Genomic DNA, 6944 nt, shown 5'->3' with positions numbered 1-6944 from the left:
GATATTGAGCTATTGCTAAAACCATGGGCAAAGTTCAGGCACTCTCCTTGGAAGATATTAATCAACAGCCAGTGGAGACTGACAGCCTGACTTTCATGTGGAGTGGACGAATATCACTGATGACTGACTGAAGGCACTGTCCTCAGCTGTGACTCCATATGAGGTGGGTTACTTGCAGAAGATGCAGAATTTTTCAGGGTTGATGCTGTGGCCCTGAATAATGAGATCCTCCTCTGTTCATCCAAGATCATGAGGGTTATGTAGAGATATAGGACAGTTAATCATTGTCATCTTCTCTGGAAAGGACAGGGACAGAAAGGGAGATGTTTTCAAGGATGAAACTCTTTGTTATCCAACTCATCCCTTTCTTCCTCCTGCTCTTCTCTGTTCTCCTCCACCTTTCCTTGTGATCATGCCCAAGTTGTTAAGCACCTTTGAAATATCTCACAGCTACACCTCATGCATGTCTTGCCAAGACTACCACAATTTTTTTCCACTACCACTAGAAACACTCCCTTTTATCACCAGGATGTAAATAAAACCTTTGGCAAGAGTGGAAATAATGAAGTAAAAGATTAGCTGGCTGAGCCATGGAGAACCCAAGAAGTATATAGGACATTGACTGGTGTGTCAGAAACACATTTTTAGTTTGTGGGTCTGCCTTACTCACAGTAGTGACTAATCCTCATTGGAATTATGAGGAACAGATCAGGACACTGATCCATTGAGGAACACTGTCCATTAAGTAATTCTGGTAGGCTAAGGGCATGCACATTATTATTTACTACACTTCACTGATTGCATTTATGCATGCCCTTCTCTTGAGAAAGCTTTTTCTGACAAAATGTGGTTTTGAACTGGCAGTATGAAGGAACTGGTTTGGATTCCTACCAATAAAAAGCTCGTCTCAAAATACCAGTTTCTAAAAATGATTCACTAGGAATTTAAAGTAACTGGAGCCACACTGTTACTGAATTAAAGCTAAATGCAGATATTCACTGCCTTGCATTGCTGTAACAGACATAAGTTCATGTGTTTTAACCTTAGAAACAAAAAATTTTCTGCACCTAACCCCAGGATGTAAATAGCTCGCATAATGATGAAAACAGTAAGAATCTACAGAAGAGTTATCTAGATTAGTATTTGAGCACAAGTCTATAAAATGCCTAAATATAGGTTTTTCTGAACAATTACTTCTGCCCATGTAACATATCTCCTTCTGTAGAAGCTGATGGCATCTAGTTCAATATTTTGAATGCAGCAATAACCAAGCAGTTGAAGCTCTTGGTAACCCAATCCTTCATTAACACATCAGCAATTAGTAGTTTTATGATTGTGATAGGCCCTTATGGAGTCATAAATTCAGATCAGCAGTGGTGCTATTCAGAGGTTAGTAGCTGCTCCAGTATTTCAAATCTTGTACTTCCCTAAACTAATTGTCAAGAAGATATGTGGCATATTAAAATACTATGGACCTTGATTAATGCAAACCCATGAATAGAAATCAATGTCTCTGTTAATTTGCCTAAGCTTAGCATCTGGTCCACTCTGCAGAACAGACTGAGATAGAGGGAAAATCCATAGCACAAAAGTGCTGTGTGGTTTTGTGCCATGCTTTGCACTGTGGATTCATAGTGAACCTTTCAATATGAAATGTGAAATAAATTTTGACACTTTCTTTTTAATTTTTCTTACCAGTTTTAAAATGCCATTCCCTCTACTATAATTAGCTCGCTGACAGAGTAGAAAATGAGATATGACTCTCCAGGTTAAGGTATAGAAATCTAAATTGGAAAACAAGTACTTATTGATGAATTTAGATGGTAGAGCTGGAGCCAGAAAGCAACCTGATCAGGCTATTGTCTTATCTGAAAAAACAAATAAACACAGATGAGTATAATTTGAAATGACAGACACAAAAATACTGTGAAATTCATATATACTTCAATGGTTACAAAATTTTTCTCCTTGACTAACTTTCATAATGTTTCATTAACCTTGGTGGAAGACTTAAGCAAAGATATTTATTCAATAGAAGCAAGCCAGGCTGCTGTGTATTAGTTATGTATAAATAAAGATCTCTCTTCTGAAAGGGCAACTCCTTCTCATTTCCCTTGTTTCTTTCTCTGTTCCCTTTTCACTTTTCCTGATGCTTCTGTTTCACTGCATGACCTCGCCTTTAACAATAATGGTCTTTAACATGGGTGTTTTATAACAAGCAATAGATTTATCCTTTGATGTGTATATTCTAGGTCACTTTCTTCTCTTCACTTCATATTTTTGCATCACCTGTCATGTCCGTAGCCATAGTAGATTATTTAGTTATCTGTCTTTTTTTTCTTCAACATGACCTCTCTGTTTTTGTCCATGCAGCAAAACTGGAATGCATTCAAAGTTAGAAAATTAGGTATGTTTGGCTTGATTAAAAATATGCCCTCTCCCTTTCCCTGACTCAAATCTTCTCTTACTTACTTTTCCTTTCTGAGACTACTTCGGTTCTGGCTGTCTAGAAACCTTGTACTGTCCTCACTTCACCTCATGCAATTTGCATGAACAAAGTGTCTCCCAGCTTTCAGGCAATGATTCACACCTCCTACCTAAGCTTTTAGCTGTCAAACTAGAGATGTTTTTCTTCTGCAACTGACTACTCCACTAAAAAGCAACCAACACAGCTACAGAGTATGTGTTGTAGCTACATGGGACAAGCCGAGACAGTGTCATGCCTCTGTCTCTCCAAGGTACATGTTGAAATTATATTCCTGGAGAAAAAACATTAAGTCTAATAGAATCATAGAATGGTTTGTGTTGGAAGAGTCCTTAAAGGGACTTAAAGAGTCCTTCTAGTTCCAAGCCTCCTGCCACGGGTAAGGACACCTTCCATTAGACCAGGTTGCTCAGAGCTCCACCCAGTGTGGCCTTGAATACTTGCAGGGATGAGATATTCACAACACAAGTTGAATATATCCTGAGGCAAGTGTAGAGTTAGCATGATCTTAAGCTTGAATTGGTCTGCAGAAAATCATATTTACTTAAAAAATGAGTGGAAAAGTGAAAGACAATCCACTTGAACATAAGAGGGCAGCCTCAAAACAATCACAGAGGTTCGGTTCCATTTCCTATGAAAGAGAAACTTCTGAGCTGCAGAAGGACTGCTGCTCTTATTCATGTTATTCCTATGGCATGCTTGGCATTTTGGTAAAGCTCATGCTGTGGCAATGACCATGTTTTCTTACGGAGTCTCTCTACCCTTTTATTTGTAAAAATACTGTGTGGACCGACAATAGAATTTCCTACCAACATTAGCTTACAGAAATGAGCTGATTATTTCAAACTATTTCAAATTCTTTCTGATTCAGAATTTCATCCCCTGATGATATACAATGACAGTGCTCTGGGGGAGAAGCAAGGAATTATGTTTTTTTTGCAGGTTAGTGTCAAATGTGACAGCAACTTAGATTCATAACTATCAATACAAGAATGACTGAATGAACTGCAATAACATTCTTAGTGAAATACACAAAGATTTGAAATTGTACTTAAGTAACAGTCTGCTCATATTGGAGTTTGAATAGATGAAGTTAACACCAGTGAGTGATATTAGCTCACCATTACAAATATTTCATCCAAATTTTTGGGGGTTTTTTTTATCTGCAGTCATGCCAAATTATTTCTACAGTGAACATCACTAACTTAAAATATCTATGTGGGGAATTTTTTCTTGCCTTCCTTCTAATTTACGGCTTTGCAAAAAAAGAGTTGTGCATGTTTCTATGTCAGCAAACTAATGAAAACTAAAAAATTGGGAACTTTATATACATTGGATGTAATTGTAAACTGACCTTTGAGGTCTTCTAATAGAAGAATCAGCTTTGGAAACAGAATCAATATTGCTATTTTAATGAAATGTTGTCACTTTAGTAGAATAATCCAATATTTTATTAACTGATAGAATTATATTTTCATATGGTTTGCCTGCTGGAAAATAGTACATCTACCCAGCAGAGTTCTGTGTCCTGCAGAGCCAGCAGGGCTAGACTGGGTACAGGACCCACGCAGACCAGCACTCCTGCTGGGATTATGTTGTGATGCAGATATACACTGCACATGCTATCAGTGCCAACGTGGTGAGAGCTGTGCATGCGTTTTTACCTGGCACTGGAATTTGGAGCCAGAGAACTTGGTGCAGGAGGAATGACTGAGGACACTGGGGAAATAGGGAGACCTTGGTTTGATGCCTTGCTCAAGCACCTAGAATCAATTCTTCCAGGAAGCACTAGAAGTGAGGTCTTCCCTCTGCCTGATGGTGTGTCCTCACTGCAAAGGAACAGAATCTTTCTCTTTAGCAGTTCATTAAGCCAGAATTAAGCAAAATAATAGCACAGGAAGAGCATATTTAATGCACAGTCTACTCTGAGCTCTTCCTATGAAGGTGAATTTCACAAGACAGCTCAGTCAAACTGGGGGCTGCCTGCTGCAGTCCCAGGGTGGTCCCCATCTCCATTTGCTGGCACTACAGCTGCTTGCTCTCTGCTTCTTTCTAATCTACCCAGCACTGACTCTCAGAGAGCCTGTTCAAGCAGCTAAACGAGCTATGAAGAAATGATTAGCTTTCCTTAAATTTTGCTCCAACAGAGGAAGCATTAGGAGTAGGACTGTCACCTTTAGGACAACAAATAGCTCCCAAACCAGCTTAGCTGCATTGTAAATGTACACCCTCAGGGGAAACAGCCATCTAATTTAGTGCTGGAGTCTCCTTCTATGCCATCTAAACATTTCTTTGCTTCAAGAAAAATAGGCACCAGAAAACACTAGGATATAGACATTTTTTTCATACCAGTGCTCCCCTTTCTTTTCTTCCAAGAACAAAAAATGAATTGCTTCCCAGGATTTTCTTCTATGTTTTGTCTTACGTGACACATCTCAACGACTTGAATTTAGCCTTGTAAATAAACTTTTGGATGTTGGTGTTTGCAAGAACGGGGCTTACCTCAGTACTACTGGCAACAATTTCTCTTTGACATGAAATACTGGCTTTAAAGTACTTAGCTGAGGTACTTTACACAGCCATTGCTTCATTTCCATTTTAGATGTTTAGCCCCTAGTCCCTCAGAGAAGGTGACTCTAGAGTAAAAGTCTACATTACAGAAAAAGTCAAAGGAAAGAAATAGGCATCACAAATCGAGGAGATCCTTTCTACCTGCGACATCAGTCTTTCTGTACTGAGTTAATATCAATGGGAGATGACAGATTTTATACATGAAAGTTGCTTACAGAGCACAAGGAGGAAATTACCTTCCTTTTCCATAACCACTGATTATTTAGAGCACTTGGCCAACAAACAAAGAGCCATTGAAGGCCTTCCTTAGCCCCAGAGGATTTCAGTCCACTTTCTAAGAAAGGTCTTCAGACAGAAGGCAGCCAGAATTCAAAGGAAAGGGACCAGAAGACATCATTCAAGCACTTAACCTGCAGGAGCGTGAATGAGGGTCTAAATTCTGATCCCTATAATGTATAATACCAGGATAAAAAACTGTTCTGGGAGGACATTTTCTAACTGATTACACAATCACAAAGTTAAAGACTAGGCTCTCTTTTCCTTCAGTCCTCATGGCTCCTCTGCTCTTGTGTGTTGGTTCAGCTTCCAGACATAGGGAAGTGTGTTCTCTGCCCTCAACACTGCACTCTACAGCCATGTATTTAATCTGGCTACAGGGATACTACTTGTTCAGTTGCACACCAGGTCCCTATAACTTTGTGTAAAGATAGCTGTGGTCAGATGCATGATTCATAGCTTGAGCTTCTCTGGAAAAGCTTGAGTGCATTTCAAAAGTGGATCACTTACATGTAGATCACAATTGAGCTTTAAACGAGGGACAGCTGCTTATATCCCTTACAACCAAACTCGAGTCAGCAGTGCAGGTGCCATCATCAGGTAAGCAGGGACCATTCAAGACCAAGTGAAGGGTAATTTAATATGTAGGTGTTTATATTCTATAGCATTTCATAATATATAGGCATCTGGGTATTCTGTGTATCATTGTGGCATGCCAGCTGGGTCTAGAAAGGGTTGTTGGAGACGGTAAGTCTTACTTCTGTAAATTTAACCCTGAAGTGAGTTTTGGCCCAGGTGGGGTGCAGGGTATACCCTGCAAACAGAGGAAATCAGTGGGTGAATCCTGCTAGGATAGCAAAGATGGCTCCTATTGAGAGGATGTAGTGGAAGACTATGTAGCATGTGTTGTGTAGGGCAGTGCCTAGTAAGGACTTTGCTAGGACGATTCCTGTTAAGCCTCCATTGAAAAAAGATGCTCTGATATGCACTTCAGCTAAATGTTAGGCAGGGCTCTCATCTGTGGGCAAAATATCTTAACAGCCAGTCTCACTACTTTAAGGTGTCAAAAGACTGTCGCCAGGACTTGTAACTTTCCTGCCTTTATGTTTTCTGCAAGATTTCTACCTCCAGTGCCAGGAAACACAGCTCTAAAGCAGGAGGGCGTGAGCAAGCTGCTATAGTACCGGGACAGAAATAGATGCATGCAAGCTGCCGCTTGTTTTCTAAGTACAACCTCGTAAGAAGTGTTGATTTGGCATCCATCTCACGGGGTGATAATTATGATATGCCCGGCATTTCCCTTTTGTTGGGCATTAGGTGCCAATAGGGAATCAAGTGGGTCTTTGTTGTGTTGAAGTACATGTAGACGTTCCCACCCACACAGCCTTCCCGGACCTCTTCATTCGAGCAGTTTACCGAAGGAGAGGGGCGGACAAAGCATGTCAAACCCCGAAAAAGCAGCAGCCCTTTGCGGCGTGCCCCGCGGGGCCGAGTGAGCTCCGAACACGACAGGTGAGTGCTGGAAAGGGAGGCAGAGGAATGCGACAGGGGTTCGGCGGGGTGCCCGCTGGGGTGCGGGGTGTCTGCCCTGGACCGCCCCGTCGCCCCCGGG

The 6944-nt window shown here is 40.8% G+C and overlaps 1 protein-coding gene across 1 annotated transcript in view; it reads left to right on the top strand.

Moving 5' to 3' along the window:
- The first annotated feature begins 6766 nt into the window (after positions 1-6766).
- MYO16 (myosin XVI) overlaps positions 6767-6944 on the top strand; it is a 371250-nt gene continuing 371072 nt past the window's right edge. The window contains exon 1 of the mRNA XM_017737061.1: positions 6767-6844. The gene's annotated coding sequence lies outside the window, so the exon portion shown is untranslated. The remainder of the gene's footprint in view (positions 6845-6944) is intronic.

This window comes from Corvus brachyrhynchos, unplaced genomic scaffold, assembly GCF_000691975.1.
Source record: "Corvus brachyrhynchos isolate BGI_N302 unplaced genomic scaffold, ASM69197v1 scaffold83, whole genome shotgun sequence".
Lineage (NCBI taxonomy): Eukaryota > Metazoa > Chordata > Aves > Passeriformes > Corvidae > Corvus > Corvus brachyrhynchos.
This window is presented reverse-complemented; position numbering and strand designations above follow the sequence as displayed.